Raw genomic sequence first — 17,993 nt, forward strand, 5'->3', positions numbered from 1 at the left:
GTAGCGAGGTATGAGACCTAATATGCATAACAAAATAAGGCGCAGATCGAGAGTCCAAAAGGAAAATAAGTTCCTGTAACAGGGTAAAGGGTTGTGAATGCGAAACACTCCGCAGCACAGAAGCTTCAGCTCGTGGAACAATACCTGCAACATAAGCAGAATCAGTAACAAGGTGGAGTGGTACATTCCATTCTCGGAAAACACGAACAACTGCATTCAGTTCTCCTGTTTGAGGTGAACCGGAGACCGTCTCTATGTCCGAATCCCATTGTCTCCGTTGAAAACCTTAGGAAGACAGGAATTGAACCTGCACAGAAGAGATCAAAGCGCTCCATACTCCCCTTATATTACTTCCCAGTAGGGTCAGCTAAACAAAAGCTATCGGGCCCATACCCCGAAAATGATGGTTTAACCTCTTCCTCTACTAAATGAGCCCCGTCACAAAACTAACGTTCTCCTTAAGCCTTCTACTAGGAACAACCATCACAATTTCAAGCAACCACTGACTGCTAGCCTGGCCTGGACTAGAAATCAACACCCTTGCCATTATCCCCTTCCTTTCAAAATCACACCACCCTCGAGCTATGGAAGCTGCAATCAAATACTTTCTCGTCCAAGCAACCGCCTCCGCATTAATCCTCTTCTCAAGCACAATCAACGCACAGTTCACCGGACAATGAGACATTCCGCGACTAAGCCACCCAACAGCCTCCCTACTACTAACTACAGCAGTCGCAATAAAACTAGGCCTAGTACCCTTTCACTTCCGATGTCCAGAGGTCATACAAGGCTCACCTATAACCACTGCCCTACTCGTCTCTACATGAATAAAACTCCCCCCACTCACTCTTCTTTTCTTAACTGCCCCCTCACTGAACCCACTCCTACTGACAACCGTGGCCATTGCATCCGCAGCCATCGGAGGGCGAACAGGACTTAACCAAACACAAATCCGAAAAGTCCTAGCTTTCTCATCGATCGCCCACCTAGGCTGAATAACCATCATCCTCATATACAACCCCAAGCTAACATTAATAACCTTCTACCTATACTCCTTAAGAACCGCCTCCATTTTCTTAGCCCTCAACACAACCAACTCCTCAAAACTATCCACAATAATAACCTCCTGAACAAAAATACCATCACTAAACGCATCCTTGACGCTAGCACTACTATCCCTAGCCGGCCTGCCCCCACTCCCTGGCTTTTTACCAAAATGACTCATTATCCAGGAACTAACTAAGCAAGAGATATCAACCGCAGCCATAATTATTTCAATACTCTCCCTACTAGGTTTATTTTTCTACCTACGCCTTGCATATTGCTCCACACTCCCACCAAACACTACAAGCTTCATAAAACAATGATACAATAACAAATCCACAGGCACACCAATTGCTACCTTAATTTCTCTGTCAGTCCTCCTTCTCCCCCCTTCTCCCGCAATCCTGACCGTTACCTAAGAAACTTAGGATCCCCTGCCTACCAAACCGAAGGCCTTCAAAGCCTTAACTAAGAGTTAAATCCTCTTAGTTTCTGCCCACACCACTAAGGCCCGCAGGACACTAAACCTGCACCATCTAAATGCAACGCAGATACTCTAATTCAGCTAGGGCCTCCACGATAAGCCTAGACAGACGGGCCTCGATCCCATAAACTTCTAATTAACAGCTAGACGCTCAAACCAACGAGCTTCTGTCTACCAGACTCCGGCACACTCTCAGCGTACATCAATGAGTTTGCAACTCAACATGAACTTCACCACAGAGTCGATAAGAAGAGGAATTCAACCTCTGTAAAAAGGACTACAGCCTAACGCCTAAACACTCAGCCACCTGACCCGTGACCTTCATCAACCGATGACTAGTTTCAACAAACCACAATGACATCGGCACCCTATACCTACTCTTCGGAGCATGGGCAGGCATAGCCGAGTACCGCCCTCAGCCTCCTTATTCGAGCAGAACTTGGCCAACCAGGAACTCTCCTAGGAGACGACCAAATCTACAATGTCATCATCACCGCCCATGCCTTCGTAAGAATCTTCTTCACAGTTATAGCCATTATAATCGAAGGGTTTGGAAACTGACTAGTCCCCCTTATAATTGGAGCCCCAGACATAGCATTCCCCCGCATAAACAACATCAGTTTCTGAACTACTTCCTCCGTCCTTCCTACTGCTCCTAGCGTCCTCCACAGTAGAAGCTGGAGTCGGAACAGGATGAACCATATACCCGCCCCTAGCAGGCAACCTAGCCCATGCTGGCGCCTCAGTAGACCTAGCCATCTTCTCCCTACACCTCGCAGGTGTGTCTTCCATCTTAGGGGCCATCAACTTTAACACAACAGCCATTAACATAACCCCCCCTGCCTTATCGCAATATCCAACTCCCCTATTCGTATGATCCGTACTCCTAGTGCCCTCACTTCCAGTCCTGGCCGCCGGCATCACCATACTACTGACCGACCGAAACCTAAACACTTTTCATTGACCCCGCTGGAGGGGGAGACCCCATTCTCTACCAGCACCTGTTCTGATTCTTTGGCCACCAGGAAGTTTACATCTTAATCCTTCACGGCTTTGGAATCATCTCACATGTTGTAACGTATTACGCAGGCAAAAAAGAACCATTCGGCTACATAGGAATAGTCTGAGCTATACTATCGATTGGATTCCTGGGCTTTGTCATATGAGCCCACCACATATTCACTGTCGGAATAGACGTAGACAGCCGAGCATACTTCATCTCCGCCACTATAATCATCGCCATCCCAACCGGCATTCAGGTATTCAGCTGACTAGCCACACCACACGGAGGCACCATCAAATGAGATCCACCGATACTGTGAGCCTTGGGCTTCATCTTCCTCTTCACACTTGCCAATAAGGTGTCGGTGGAATTGGTGGTCAGCCTTGATTACTGCGTAATCCATCCCGTGGATCTAAAAAGAATTTTATATATATATAATATTGTACGCACATACATACATATATATATTATATAGGGCCAGGTAGGACAGGCCACCGCTTCTGTCTCGTGCCCTAAGTAACTGCCTACTGCCAGTATTGGCACTGACTCACCAGCGGTCAGCTACAAGCACTTCTGCTCTTCAGCAGAGCACAAGCATTCCTCTGCTTTGAGAAGAGAGCATTGTGCTCATGAAACATTGAAAAGACTCACTTCTACGCCTCTCCAGCTATAACCAAGAGAATCCTTCCTTCTCCGCACCAAAAAAAATAATGCTGACTTTTCAAGGATGCTATGGATGAGGTTCATAACCAAGGGGTGTCATCCACCTGGCCACACAATTTGTCTCCTGCAAGTACGATTAAGCATGCCAAGACATCCTATGGATGTGACAAACACCTCATCACCTCTGCTCTGTTGCCCCTTCTTCCCCCAGTTTCTTACTGGAACTAGTAACTCCAGCTCACCAGTTCCTTGAGCATGGCTTCAATCTGTTCCTGAGCCACATGCACATCTTCTGTAGGTCCTTCCAAAGTGATGTTATCCTGTGGCGAGCAGCCTCACAGTTTGCCCTCTTGCCTGTGATAACAATTGTCTCCGAGTTGCTGTTCTTTGCTGGGAGATCAATTTTGGTGTTGCTTTCTTTACGGATCTGCCACAAAGGGAAAAAAAAAAAAAATCATCTCAGAAGTGTCCCATGTCAGAAGAAAAAGCCTCGCAGGCTATATTGGACATCACCAATGGGCAGGAGAGAGCATCCAGTGGGATTTTGCTGCAGGCAGTGATCATCACGAGCACTTGAGTTAGGAGCAGTATCTCACCTTCTTGATGTTGGCACCTCCTTTCCCTACGATGTTCTTGTGGAACTGTTTGCAGATGGGGACAGAAATAGAAAAGCTGTTTTCAACCTAAGGGAGAAAGGAAGGGAGAACTGAAGATTACACTGTCGTGGCAAGGGAGGCCCGACTTCAGGAACTCTGATAAACGAGCTTTTGAAAAGAGGCTTAGACCCAAGGAAGTTCTCTATACGAGGGACTTGTAAGACTAAACAAAGGCAAGGACGTTCCCCTATAGCCTTCCCATAACAGGTACTACCCCCTGCCTCCATTCAGCCAAAACAGCGTCGACAGCTCCCTCCTCTTGAGGTGTTTTAGCTCTACCCAAGCCAGTAGAGCTCTGCTTTGCCCCAGGGTTATCCAGGCACGGAGGAGGGAAGTGCAGGCAGAAGACCTCCTTACCAGGTCTGCCACCGTCTTTTGCATGTACTCGGTGCACTTCTCCACCTCGTTTTTGGGACCTCGGAGTTGGACGATGTCACTCTTGTGTGCAGGGTCTGGGAAGTTGATGATAACCTGCAGGAGCGGTCATTTAGAGTTAGCTCAAGCAAAAGCAAGAACCCTTGTGTCAGACACATGCAAAGGTTGGGGGGATCCTACACATGCCCTTTTCCCATTCAGAAAAGGGGAACCGTGTTAGCGGCCTCTGGCTAAAAGAACTATCTTCTCAGACACTTGCGCTACAGAGCCACTAAAGTTACGACTTCTGTGACGACAGGCCTACTACCCATGTAGGAAAGAACCCCTCTGGATTCCTCCTCTCCTACAAAGCCTTACCTCTGGGAATTGCTCCCGGATTTCCCAGATCCGCTCAGCCTTCTGCCCAGTGATGGTCCGGTGGAATTTCTGCTCAACGATTAGGTCCGCAGCGTGTTCATTTTCCTGACGGGAACAGAGGGCACACTGAGTGTTCAGCCGGAGAGCCGTCTACTTTGACTTAGCGGTTTGCTGCCCGACGGTTTACTTGCCAGCACTGTCCCTCTTTTCTCCAGACCAAATTCACTCTGCGTTGACAGAGAAGGGCTACCCGAGGGAACAGGGGAAGACATTTGTGAAGAGGAACTTGCACTTGTCATGAGATCCAAGTGCTCCGTGGGCAAGGGGCACACACTCGCACCAGAAGGTTACAAGGGAACACGAGAGCCCAAACCCTGCAGTCTCCCAAACATCACGTCCTACCCACTCACCATACGGGAAGCGAGTTCCAGCAGCTCGCTCTTGGCCTGTGGGACCCCCTGTGGGTCTCCTTCCATTCTGATCGGGTTGCTCTTCTCGTTGTCCGGGGGAATGCGCACAGACACCTTGTACAGATCCTTCATCCTGTTCACTTCGAGGCAAGGACTGTGGTGACGCCGTCTGCTAGGCAAAGACCTGGAAGCAAGGCACCTGGATTATCACTGCTCAGAGGCTGATGAAGAAGTAAAGCCGCCTCTGGGAAGGGCTCGGTGGGGTAGGGTTGAGCCAGGGGAAATTGCCTCTTCCCCCTGGAGTTCAGCGAGAGCAGACCTGTGCCACACGAGAGCCTGTCCAAGTAAATACCGTGGCATCTACAGAGCCCATTGTTCCCTTGTCAGAGCCAGGCGTGTTTCTTCCCCAAACAGTATCACATTTAGAGCAGAGGATAATCGTTCCTTTCTACCCCAAACTCTTGGCTGGGGACACGTTGCAGTGCTATCAAACTAGCAGACCGCAACAAGGCTTTAGCGTTGGCCATATTCTACTGCCGGTGCTGTAGCACCTTCCTCCAGAGGCCAGACCACACTGCTCCTCCTCCAGCTGACACCCTCTCCCACAAGCCACAGGGCTATTTAACCCCTTAGCGGGAACCAGCTACACCTGCACATCGCCCATGTCAATCAACCCACTGCCTCTGAGGCAAGGCCACAGCTGCGTGTTATCAATGCTAATCAACCCACCGCCTTCATTCCTCTACAGGGAGAAGCTCACCAAGCACATTTCCACCACCCACAACTGGCTGCTAAAATGTCATTCGCACAGAGCAACGTGTGGAAAAAAAAAAAAAAAAAAATTCCTCCAGGACACATCAAAGTAATTCCACTACTGTTCAGGCTCCCAAGGTACTTTCACCCGTTCAAGCCATCGCAAGGCCTCACGGCCCATTTCTCTCCTTGTACCACCACCACTCCAGAAAAGCAGAGGAAATGTGATGGAGACAGCACACTGGGTGAGCTACAGAGCCCCTGATACCATCTACTAAACACGAAGAGTGTGAGCATGGGAAGGACTAGAAAGGCACTCCACTTACCGTTTAGCTGCTTTCTTGCCAATGAGGTGTCGGTGGAATTGGTGGTCAGCCTTGATTATTGCGTAATCCGTCCCGTGGATCTAAAAAGAATTATATCTTTTATATCTATCTATATATGTATGGATGTACATTATTTTATATTATAATATATAGGGCCAGGTAGGACAGGCCACCGCTTCTGTCTCGTACCCTAAGTAACTGCCTACTGCCACTATTGGCACTGACTCACCAGCGGTCAGCTACAAGCACTTCTGCTCTTCAGCAGAGCACAAGCATTCCTCTGCTTTGAGAAGAGAGCATTGTGCACATGAAACATTGAAAAGACTGACTTCTATGCCTCTCCAGCTATAACCAAGGGAATCCTTCCTTCTCCGCACCAAAAAAATTAATGCTGACTTTTCAAGGATGCTATGGATGAGGTTCATAACCAAGGGGTGTCATCCACCTGGCCACACAATTTGTCTCCTGCAAGTTCGATTAAGCATGCCAAGACATCCTATGGATGTGACAAACACCTCATCACCTCTGCTCTGTTGCCCCTTCTTCCCCCAGTTTCTTACTGGAACTAGTAACTCCAGCTCACCAGTTCCTTGAGCATGGCTTCAATCGGTTCCTGAGCCACATGCACATCTTCTGTAGGTCCTTCCAAAGTGATGTTATCCTGTGGCGAGCAGCCTCACAGTTTGCCCTCTTGCCTGTGATAACAATTGTCTCCGAGTTGCTGTTCTTTGCTGGGAGATCAATTATGGTGTTGCTTTCTTTACGGATCTGCCATAAAGAAAAAAAAAAAAAAAATCATCTCAGAAGTGTCCCATGTCAGAAGAAAAACCCTCGCAGGCTATATTGGACATCACCAATGGGCAGGAGAGAGCATCCAGTGGGATTTTGCTGCAGGCAGTGATCATCACGAGCACTTGAGTTAGGAGCAATATCTCACCTTCTTGATGTTGGCACCTCCTTTCCCTACGATGTTCTTGTGGAACTGTTTGCAGATGGGGACAGAAATAGAAAAGCTGTTTTCAACCTAAGGGAGAAAGGAAGGGAGAACTGAAGATTACACTGTCGTGGCAAGGGAGGCCCGACTTCAGGAACTCTGATAAACGAGCTTTTGAAAAGAGGCTTAGACCCAAGGAAGTTCTCTATACGAGGGACTTGTAAGACTAAACAAAGGCAAGGACGTTCCCCTATAGCCTTCCCATAACAGGTACTACCCCCTGCCTCCATTCAGCCAAAACAGCGTCGACAGCTCCCTCCTCTTGAGGTGTTTTAGCTCTACCCAAGCCAGTAGAGCTCTGCTTTGCCCCAGGGTTATCCAGGCACGGAGGAGGGAAGTGCAGGCAGAAGACCTCCTTACCAGGTCTGCCACCGTCTTTTGCATGTACTCGGTGCACTTCTCCACCTCGTTTTTGGGACCTCGGAGTTGGACGATGTCACTCTTGTGTGCAGGGTCTGGGAAGTTGATGATAACCTGCAGGAGCGGTCATTTAGAGTTAGCTCAAGCAAAAGCAAGAACCCTTGTGTCAGACACATGCAAAGGTTGGGGGGATCCTACACATGCCCTTTTCCCATTCAGAAAAGGGGAACCGTGTTAGCGGCCTCTGGCTAAAAGAACTATCTTCTCAGACACTTGCGCTACAGAGCCACTAAAGTTACGACTTCTGTGACGACAGGCCTACTACCCATGTAGGAAAGAACCCCTCTGGATTCCTCCTCTCCTACAAAGCCTTACCTCTGGGAATTGCTCCCGGATTTCCCAGATCCGCTCAGCTTTCTGCCCAGTGATGGTCCGGTGGAATTTCTGCTCAACGATTAGGTCCGCAGCGTGTTCATTTTCCTGACGGGAACAGAGGGCACACTGAGTGTTCAGCCGGAGAGCCATCTACTTTGACTTAGCGGTTTGCTGCCCGACGGTTTACTTGCCAGCACTGTCCCTCTTTTCTCCAGACCAAATTCACTCTGCGTTGACAGAGAAGGGCTACCCGAGGGAACAGGGGAAGACATTTGTGAAGAGGAACTTGCACTTGTCATGAGATCCAAGTGCTCCGTGGGCAAGGGGCACACACTCGCACCAGAAGGTTACAAGGGAACACGAGAGCCCAAACCCTGCAGTCTCCCAAACATCACGTCCTACCCACTCACCATACGGGAAGCGAGTTCCAGCAGCTCGCTCTTGGCCTGTGGGACCCCCTGTGGGTCTCCTTCCATTCTGATCGGGTTGCTCTTCTCGTTGTCCGGGGGAATGCGCACAGACACCTTGTACAGATCCTTCATCCTGTTCACTTCGAGGCAAGGACTGTGGTGACGCCGTCTGCTAGGCAAAGACCTGGAAGCAAGGCACCTGGATTATCACTGCTCAGAGGCTGATGAAGAAGTAAAGCCGCCTCTGGGAAGGGCTCGGTGGGGTAGGGTTGAGCCAGGGGAAATTGCCTCTTCCCCCTGGAGTTCAGCGAGAGCAGACCTGTGCCACACGAGAGCCTGTCCAAGTAAATACCGTGGCATCTACAGAGCCCATTGTTCCCTTGTCAGAGCCAGGCGTGTTTCTTCCCCAAACAGTATCACATTTAGAGCAGAGGATAATCGTTCCTTTCTACCCCAAACTCTTGGCTGGGGACACATTGCAGTGCTATCAAACTAGCAGACCGCAACAAGGCTTTAGCGTTGGCCATATTCTACTGCCGGTGCTGTAGCACCTTCCTCCAGAGGCCAGACCACACTGCTCCTCCTCCAGCTGACACCCTCTCCCACAAGCCACAGGGCTATTTAACCCCTTAGCGGGAACCAGCTACACCTGCACATCGCCCATGTCAATCAACCCACTGCCTCTGAGGCAAGGCCACAGCTGCGTGTTATCAATGCTAATCAACCCACCGCCTTCATTCCTCTACAGGGAGAAGCTCACCAAGCACATTTCCACCACCCACAACTGGCTGCTAAAATGTCATTCGCACAGAGCAACGTGTGGAAAAAAAAAAAAAAAAAAAAATTCCTCCAGGACACATCAAAGTAATTCCACTACTGTTCAGGCTCCCAAGGTACTTTCACCCGTTCAAGCCATCGCAAGGCCTCACGGCCCATTTCTCTCCTTGTACCACCACCACTCCAGAAAAGCAGAGGAAATGTGATGGAGACAGCACACTGGGTGAGCTACAGAGCCCCTGATACCATCTACTAAACACGAAGAGTGTGAGCATGGGAAGGACTAGAAAGGCACTCCACTTACCGTTTAGCTGCTTTCTTGCCAATGAGGTGTCGGTGGAATTGGTGGTCAGCCTTGATTATTGCGTAATCCGTCCCGTGGATCTAAAAAGAATTATATCTTTTATATCTATCTATATATGTATGGATGTACATTATTTTATATTATAATATATAGGGCCAGGTAGGACAGGCCACCGCTTCTGTCTCGTGCCCTAAGTAACTGCCTACTGCCACTATTGGCACTGACTCACCAGCGGTCAGCTACAAGCACTTCTGCTCTTCAGCAGAGCACAAGCATTCCTCTGCTTTGAGAAGAGAGCATTGTGCTCATAAAACATTGAAAAGACTTACTTCTACGCCTCTCCAGCTATAACCAAGAGAATCCTTCCTTCTCCGCACCAAAAAAAATAATGCTGACTTTTCAAGGATGCTATGGATGAGGTTCATAACCAAGGGGTGTCATCCACCTGGCCACACAATTTGTCTCCTGCAAGTTCGATTAAGCATGCCAAGACATCCTATGGATGTGACAAACACCTCATCACCTCTGCTCTGTTGCCCCTTCTTCCCCCAGTTTCTTACTGGAACTAGTAACTCCAGCTCACCAGTTCCTTGAGCATGGCTTCAATCGGTTCCTGAGCCACATGCACATCTTCTGTAGGTCCTTCCAAAGTGATGTTATCCTGTGGCGAGCAGCCTCACAGTTTGCCCTCTTGCCTGTGATAACAATTGTCTCCGAGTTGCTGTTCTTTGCTGGGAGATCAATTATGGTGTTGCTTTCTTTACGGATCTGCCATAAAGAAAAAAAAAAAAAAAATCATCTCAGAAGTGTCCCATGTCAGAAGAAAAACCCTCGCAGGCTATATTGGACATCACCAATGGGCAGGAGAGAGCATCCAGTGGGATTTTGCTGCAGGCAGTGATCATCACGAGCACTTGAGTTAGGAGCAATATCTCACCTTCTTGATGTTGGCACCTCCTTTCCCTACGATGTTCTTGTGGAACTGTTTGCAGATGGGGACAGAAATAGAAAAGCTGTTTTCAACCTAAGGGAGAAAGGAAGGGAGAACTGAAGATTACACTGTCGTGGCAAGGGAGGCCCGACTTCAGGAACTCTGATAAACGAGCTTTTGAAAAGAGGCTTAGACCCAAGGAAGTTCTCTATACGAGGGACTTGTAAGACTAAACAAAGGCAAGGACGTTCCCCTATAGCCTTCCCATAACAGGTACTACCCCCTGCCTCCATTCAGCCAAAACAGCGTCGACAGCTCCCTCCTCTTGAGGTGTTTTAGCTCTACCCAAGCCAGTAGAGCTCTGCTTTGCCCCAGGGTTATCCAGGCACGGAGGAGGGAAGTGCAGGCAGAAGACCTCCTTACCAGGTCTGCCACCGTCTTTTGCATGTACTCGGTGCACTTCTCCACCTCGTTTTTGGGACCTCGGAGTTGGACGATGTCACTCTTGTGTGCAGGGTCTGGGAAGTTGATGATAACCTGCAGGAGCGGTCATTTAGAGTTAGCTCAAGCAAAAGCAAGAACCCTTGTGTCAGACACATGCAAAGGTTGGGGGGATCCTACACATGCCCTTTTCCCATTCAGAAAAGGGGAACCGTGTTAGCGGCCTCTGGCTAAAAGAACTATCTTCTCAGACACTTGCGCTACAGAGCCACTAAAGTTACGACTTCTGTGACGACAGGCCTACTACCCATGTAGGAAAGAACCCCTCTGGATTCCTCCTCTCCTACAAAGCCTTACCTCTGGGAATTGCTCCCGGATTTCCCAGATCCGCTCAGCTTTCTGCCCAGTGATGGTCCGGTGGAATTTCTGCTCAACGATTAGGTCCGCAGCGTGTTCATTTTCCTGACGGGAACAGAGGGCACACTGAGTGTTCAGCCGGAGAGCCATCTACTTTGACTTAGCGGTTTGCTGCCCGACGGTTTACTTGCCAGCACTGTCCCTCTTTTCTCCAGACCAAATTCACTCTGCGTTGACAGAGAAGGGCTACCCGAGGGAACAGGGGAAGACATTTGTGAAGAGGAACTTGCACTTGTCATGAGATCCAAGTGCTCCGTGGGCAAGGGGCACACACTCGCACCAGAAGGTTACAAGGGAACACGAGAGCCCAAACCCTGCAGTCTCCCAAACATCACGTCCTACCCACTCACCATACGGGAAGCGAGTTCCAGCAGCTCGCTCTTGGCCTGTGGGACCCCCTGTGGGTCTCCTTCCATTCTGATCGGGTTGCTCTTCTCGTTGTCCGGGGGAATGCGCACAGACACCTTGTACAGATCCTTCATCCTGTTCACTTCGAGGCAAGGACTGTGGTGACGCCGTCTGCTAGGCAAAGACCTGGAAGCAAGGCACCTGGATTATCACTGCTCAGAGGCTGATGAAGAAGTAAAGCCGCCTCTGGGAAGGGCTCGGTGGGGTAGGGTTGAGCCAGGGGAAATTGCCTCTTCCCCCTGGAGTTCAGCGAGAGCAGACCTGTGCCACACGAGAGCCTGTCCAAGTAAATACCGTGGCATCTACAGAGCCCATTGTTCCCTTGTCAGAGCCAGGCGTGTTTCTTCCCCAAACAGTATCACATTTAGAGCAGAGGATAATCGTTCCTTTCTACCCCAAACTCTTGGCTGGGGACACGTTGCAGTGCTATCAAACTAGCAGACCGCAACAAGGCTTTAGCGTTGGCCATATTCTACTGCCGGTGCTGTAGCACCTTCCTCCAGAGGCCAGACCACACTGCTCCTCCTCCAGCTGACACCCTCTCCCACAAGCCACAGGGCTATTTAACCCCTTAGCGGGAACCAGCTACACCTGCACATCGCCCATGTCAATCAACCCACTGCCTCTGAGGCAAGGCCACAGCTGCGTGTTATCAATGCTAATCAACCCACCGCCTTCATTCCTCTACAGGGAGAAGCTCACCAAGCACATTTCCACCACCCACAACTGGCTGCTAAACTGTCATTCGCACAGAGCAACGTGTGGAAAAAAAAAAAAAAAAAAATTCCTCCAGGACACATCAAAGTAATTCCACTACTGTTCAGGCTCCCAAGGTACTTTCACCCGTTCAAGCCATCGCAAGGCCTCACGGCCCATTTCTCTCCTTGTACCACCACCACTCCAGAAAAGCAGAGGAAATGTGATGGAGACAGCACACTGGGTGAGCTACAGAGCCCCTGATACCATCTACTAAACACGAAGAGTGTGAGCATGGGAAGGACTAGAAAGGCACTCCACTTACCGTTTAGCTGCTTTCTTGCCAATGAGGTGTCGGTGGAATTGGTGGTCAGCCTTGATTATTGCGTAATCCGTCCCGTGGATCTAAAAAGAATTATATCTTTTATATCTATCTATATATGTATGGATGTACATTATTTTATATTATAATATATAGGGCCAGGTAGGACAGGCCACCGCTTCTGTCTCGTGCCCTAAGTAACTGCCTACTGCCACTATTGGCACTGACTCACCAGCGGTCAGCTACAAGCACTTCTGCTCTTCAGCAGAGCACAAGCATTCCTCTGCTTTGAGAAGAGAGCATTGTGCTCATGAAACATTGAAAAGACTCACTTCTATGCCTCTCCAGCTATAACCAAGAGAATCCTTCCTTCTCCGCACCAAAAAAAATAATGCTGACTTTTCAAGGATGCTATGGATGAGGTTCATAACCAAGGGGTGCCATCCACCTGGCCACACAATTTGTCTCCTGCAAGTTCGATTAAGCATGCCAAGACATCCTATGGATGTGACAAACACCTCATCACCTCTGCTCTGTTGCCCCTTCTTCCCCGAGTTCCTGTTCTCCTTCATAATACCTAGTTGTTCTCTCATTATGAATCCTCCCTTCCCCTTATCAGTGTCAATGGAATCATCGTTCCATGGACAATGAGTCGTCCCGTTCCCCCGCTTGGTCCGAGAGTATTACCTCTGTTCAGTGGCTTGATCCAGGGTGATAGTGCTCGTTCTAGGCGCTGTAAAAAGCGAAATCTATATCCTATGTCCTGATTTTGGGTATCTAACATTAATGCAAAACAGTAATCCTCACACAGTTTTTATTTCATTCTGTAGCGTCGGTGTCGGTATCGGCTGCCTGCGGTAAAGGTTCACGGAAAGGTCTTACATTCTTCGCTGGGATCCATCGAGGTCCTTTTTCTGTAGAGACACAAGCATAACCTTTTCCCCGTGTAACAAGAGGATATGGTCCCATAATTTTACCTGTTTCTGCATCTCGGACCGATACCGGGCCTTTAACCCGTGCCTCGACGGAGGTAGCTGCAGTGAAACGTCGACCTATCGGTGGGTCGTTATCTATTCAAGAACAATTCAAAAAATTAAAAACATACAACGCTTTCTGTAACCGTTCCTCGGGAATAGCCATGCCCATTCCCCCTTTTTGTTGTTGTCATAAACGTTTCAGAGACCGATGAGACCCTTCAATGAGAGATCGACCGGTGGGGGAATGAGCAATGCCGGTAATGTGAGTTCTACCCCATAGGGCAAAAGAGGTTTTTACAGTTGTTGAAACGTAAAGATAAAGACCGATAACGGTCCAGCTTAAGGGAATACCTAAAGCAGCAAAAGCACGCATTAAATGTCTACGAACAGCTCGTGCCTTTTCTCCTGTGTGACACGAGGCAACCAAGGCACCTGAAAATGTATCAATGGAAGAGTGGATATATTTAAGGCTACCAAATTCAGAATCATGCGTGACATCTGTTTGCCATAACGGTAGGCTTTGTAATCCTCTAGGATTAACTCCTGCAGCAACTGATGGGAAAGAATGTTTTTGACAGTCGGGACAGACAGCAATAATACTTGATGCTTGTTGAGCAGCAAGGCCAAACTGTCGCTTAAGAGCTCCAGCGTTTCGATGGAAAAAAAGAGTGCCTTCGCTTAGCTTGTGCAATACGGTCTGGCAGTACTTGAACTGGTCACGGCAATAGGTCAGCTCGTCGATTGCCTTCTGCAAGAAAACCAGGTAGCGAGGTATGAGACCTAATATGCATAACAAAATAAGGCGCAGATCGAGAGTCCAAAAGGAAAATAAGTTCCTGTAACAGGGTAAAGGGTTGTGAATGCGAAACACTCCGCAGCACAGAAGCTTCAGCTCGTGGAACAATACCTGCAACATAAGCAGAATCAGTAACAAGGTGGAGTGGTACATTCCATTCTCGGAAAACACGAACAACTGCATTCAGTTCTCCTGTTTGAGGTGAACCGGAGACCGTCTCTATGTCCGAATCCCATTGTCTCCGTTGAAAACCTTAGGAAGACAGGAATTGAACCTGCACAGAAGAGGTCAAAGCGCTCCATACTCCCCTTATATTACTTCCCAGTAGGGTCAGCTAAACAAAAGCTATCGGGCCCATACCCCGAAAATGATGGTTTAACCTCTTCCTCTACTAAATGAGCCCCGTCACAAAACTAACGTTCTCCTTAAGCCTTCTACTAGGAACAACCATCACAATTTCAAGCAACCACTGACTGCTAGCCTGGCCTGGACTAGAAATCAACACCCTTGCCATTATCCCCTTCCTTTCAAAATCACACCACCCTCGAGCTATGGAAGCTGCAATCAAATACTTTCTCGTCCAAGCAACCGCCTCCGCATTAATCCTCTTCTCAAGCACAATCAACGCACAGTTCACCGGACAATGAGACATTCCGCGACTAAGCCACCCAACAGCCTCCCTACTACTAACTACAGCAGTCGCAATAAAACTAGGCCTAGTACCCTTTCACTTCTGATGTCCAGAGGTCATACAAGGCTCACCTATAACCACTGCCCTACTCGTCTCTACATGAATAAAACTCCCCCCACTCACTCTTCTTTTCTTAACTGCCCCCTCACTGAACCCACTCCTACTGACAACCGTGGCCATTGCATCCGCAGCCATCGGAGGGCGAACAGGACTTAACCAAACACAAATCCGAAAAGTCCTAGCTTTCTCATCGATCGCCCACCTAGGCTGAATAACCATCATCCTCATATACAACCCCAAGCTAACATTAATAACCTTCTACCTATACTCCTTAAGAACCGCCTCCATTTTCTTAGCCCTCAACACAACCAACTCCTCAAAACTATCCACAATAATAACCTCCTGAACAAAAATACCATCACTAAACGCATCCTTGACGCTAGCACTACTATCCCTAGCCGGCCTGCCCCCACTCCCTGGCTTTTTACCAAAATGACTCATTATCCAGGAACTAACTAAGCAAGAGATATCAACCGCAGCCATAATTATTTCAATACTCTCCCTACAAGGTTTATTTTTCTACCTACGCCTTGCATATTGCTCCACACTCCCACCAAACACTACAAGCTTCATAAAACAATGATACAATAACAAATCCACAGGCACACCAATTGCTACCTTAATTTCTCTGTCAGTCCTCCTTCTCCCCCCTTCTCCCGCAATCCTGACCGTTACCTAAGAAACTTAGGATCCCCTGCCTACCAAACCGAAGGCCTTCAAAGCCTTAACTAAGAGTTAAATCCTCTTAGTTTCTGCCCACACCACTAAGGCCCGCAGGACACTAAACCTGCACCATCTAAATGCAACCACAAATACCCAAATAGCCAATAAGGCAAACAAACAAAAACTATTAAACAAAATAAACAAAATAAACAAAATAAACGAGATAAACAAAATAAACAAAATAAACAAAATAAACAAAATAAACGAAATAGATGAGATAAACAAAATAAACGAAATAGATGAGATAAACAAAATAAACGAAATAGATGAGATAAACAAAATAAACGAAATAGATGAGATAAACAAAATAAACGAAATAGATGAGATAAACAAAATAAACGAAATAGATGAGATAAACAAAATAAACGAAATAGATGAGATAAACAAAATAAACGAAATAGATGAGATAAACAAAATAAACGAAATAGATGAGATAAACAAAATAAACGAAATAGATGAGATAAACAAAATAAACGAAATAGATGAGATAAACGTCCCCGTAGCTTACAGTCCAAAGCATGGCACTGAAGATGCCAAGATGGTGTGCAATATAAAACCCAGGGACAAAAGACTTAGTTCTAGCCTTACAGTTGGCCCCTGCTAGACATATACATGCAAGTATCTGCGGTCCAGTGTAGATGCCCTAAACCTCTTGCCAAGACTAAAGGAGCAGGCATCAGGCACACACCATCAACTGTAGCCCAAGACGCCTTGCTCAGCCACACCCCCACGGGCACTCAGCAGTAATTAACATTAAGCAATAAGCGCAAGCTTGACTTAGTCATAGCAGCCTTAGGGTTGGTAAATCTTGTGCCAGCCACCGCGGTCATACAAGAAACCCGAGCCAACAGTCACACGGCGTAAAGAGTGGACTAGAACCTGTCATAATAACTAGGAATAACCAAAACATAACTGAGCTGTCATAAGCCCAAGATATCCCTAAGGCCAACTTAAAAATGATCCTAGTATATCCGACGGACCAAACCCCACGAAAGCTAGGGTCCAAACTGGGATTAGATACCCCACTATGCCTAGCCCTAAATCCTGATGTTCATCGTACCATAGCACATCCGCCCGAGAATTACGAGCACAAACGCTTGAAACTCTAAGGACTTGGCGGTGCCCCAAACCCACCTAGAGGAGCCTGTTCTGTAAACGACACCCCACGCTACACCCTACCACTTCTCGCCAGAATACAGCCTACATACCGCCGTCGCCAGCTCACCCTAATTGAAGGGCGCACAGTGAGCACAATAACCACCCCGTTAGCACGACAGGTCAAGGTATAGCCTACGAAGTGGAAGTAATGGGCTACATTTTCTAATATAGAACACTCCAACGGAAGGAGACATGAAATTGTTTCCAGAAGGCGGATTTAGCAGTAAAGCAGGATAACATAAGCCTACTTTAAGTTGGCCCTGAGGCACGTACATACCGCCCGTCACCCTCCTCACAAGCTACCAACCCCAGATAACTAACCCACCACTATAGCCAAAGATGAGGTAAGTCGTAACAAGGTAAGTGTACCGGAAGGTGTACTTAGCATATCAGGGTGTAGCTACAAGACTAAAGCACTCAGCTTACACCTGAGAGATATCTGCCACCAACCAGATCACCCTGAGCCTCCTCTAGCCCAGCCACAACACCCGAAGACTAATCAAAAATTCACCCTTCCCCATCACTAAGCCAAAACATTCTCCTGCCTTAGTATAGGCGATAGAAAAGGCCCACTGGCGCAATAGAGCTCCGTACCGCAAGGGATAGATGAAATAAAAATGAAACCTCAAGCAATAAACAGCAAAGATATACCCTTTTACCTCCTGCATCATGGTTTAGCAAGAACAACCAAGCAAAGCGAACTTAAGCTTGCCACCCCGAAACCCATGCGAGCTACTTACAAGCAGCTACCCCCGAGCGAACCCGTCTCTGTTGCAAAAGAGTGGGACGACTTGTCAGTAGAGGTGAAAAGCCAACCGAGCTGGGTGATAGCTGGTTACCTGCAAAACGAATCTAAGTTCACCCTTAGTCTCTCCCTCAAGGACCCCAATCAACCCAAATTGAAATGAGCTAAGAGCTATTTAAAGGGGGTACAGCTCCTTTAATAAAGAATACAGCCTTCATTAGCGGATAACTTATAAAGCTTTAAAAATTGTAGGCCCTCAAGCAGCCACCAACAAAGAGTGCGTCAAAGCTCCATGTAAAAAAATACAAAAGCAGCACGACTCCCTTCAAAACTAGCA

General features: G+C 48.0%; 2 pseudogenes; both read left to right on the forward strand.

Moving 5' to 3' along the window:
* The first annotated feature begins 413 nt into the window (after positions 1-413).
* On the forward strand, positions 414-1,306 carry LOC129737480 (NADH-ubiquinone oxidoreductase chain 2-like; annotated as a pseudogene).
* A 13,330-nt stretch (positions 1,307-14,636) lies between these two features.
* On the forward strand, positions 14,637-15,275 carry LOC129737481 (NADH-ubiquinone oxidoreductase chain 2-like; annotated as a pseudogene).
* Positions 15,276-17,993: the final 2,718 nt, after the last annotated feature.

Source organism: Falco cherrug, chromosome 16 (genome assembly GCF_023634085.1).
Source record: "Falco cherrug isolate bFalChe1 chromosome 16, bFalChe1.pri, whole genome shotgun sequence".
NCBI lineage: Eukaryota > Metazoa > Chordata > Aves > Falconiformes > Falconidae > Falco > Falco cherrug.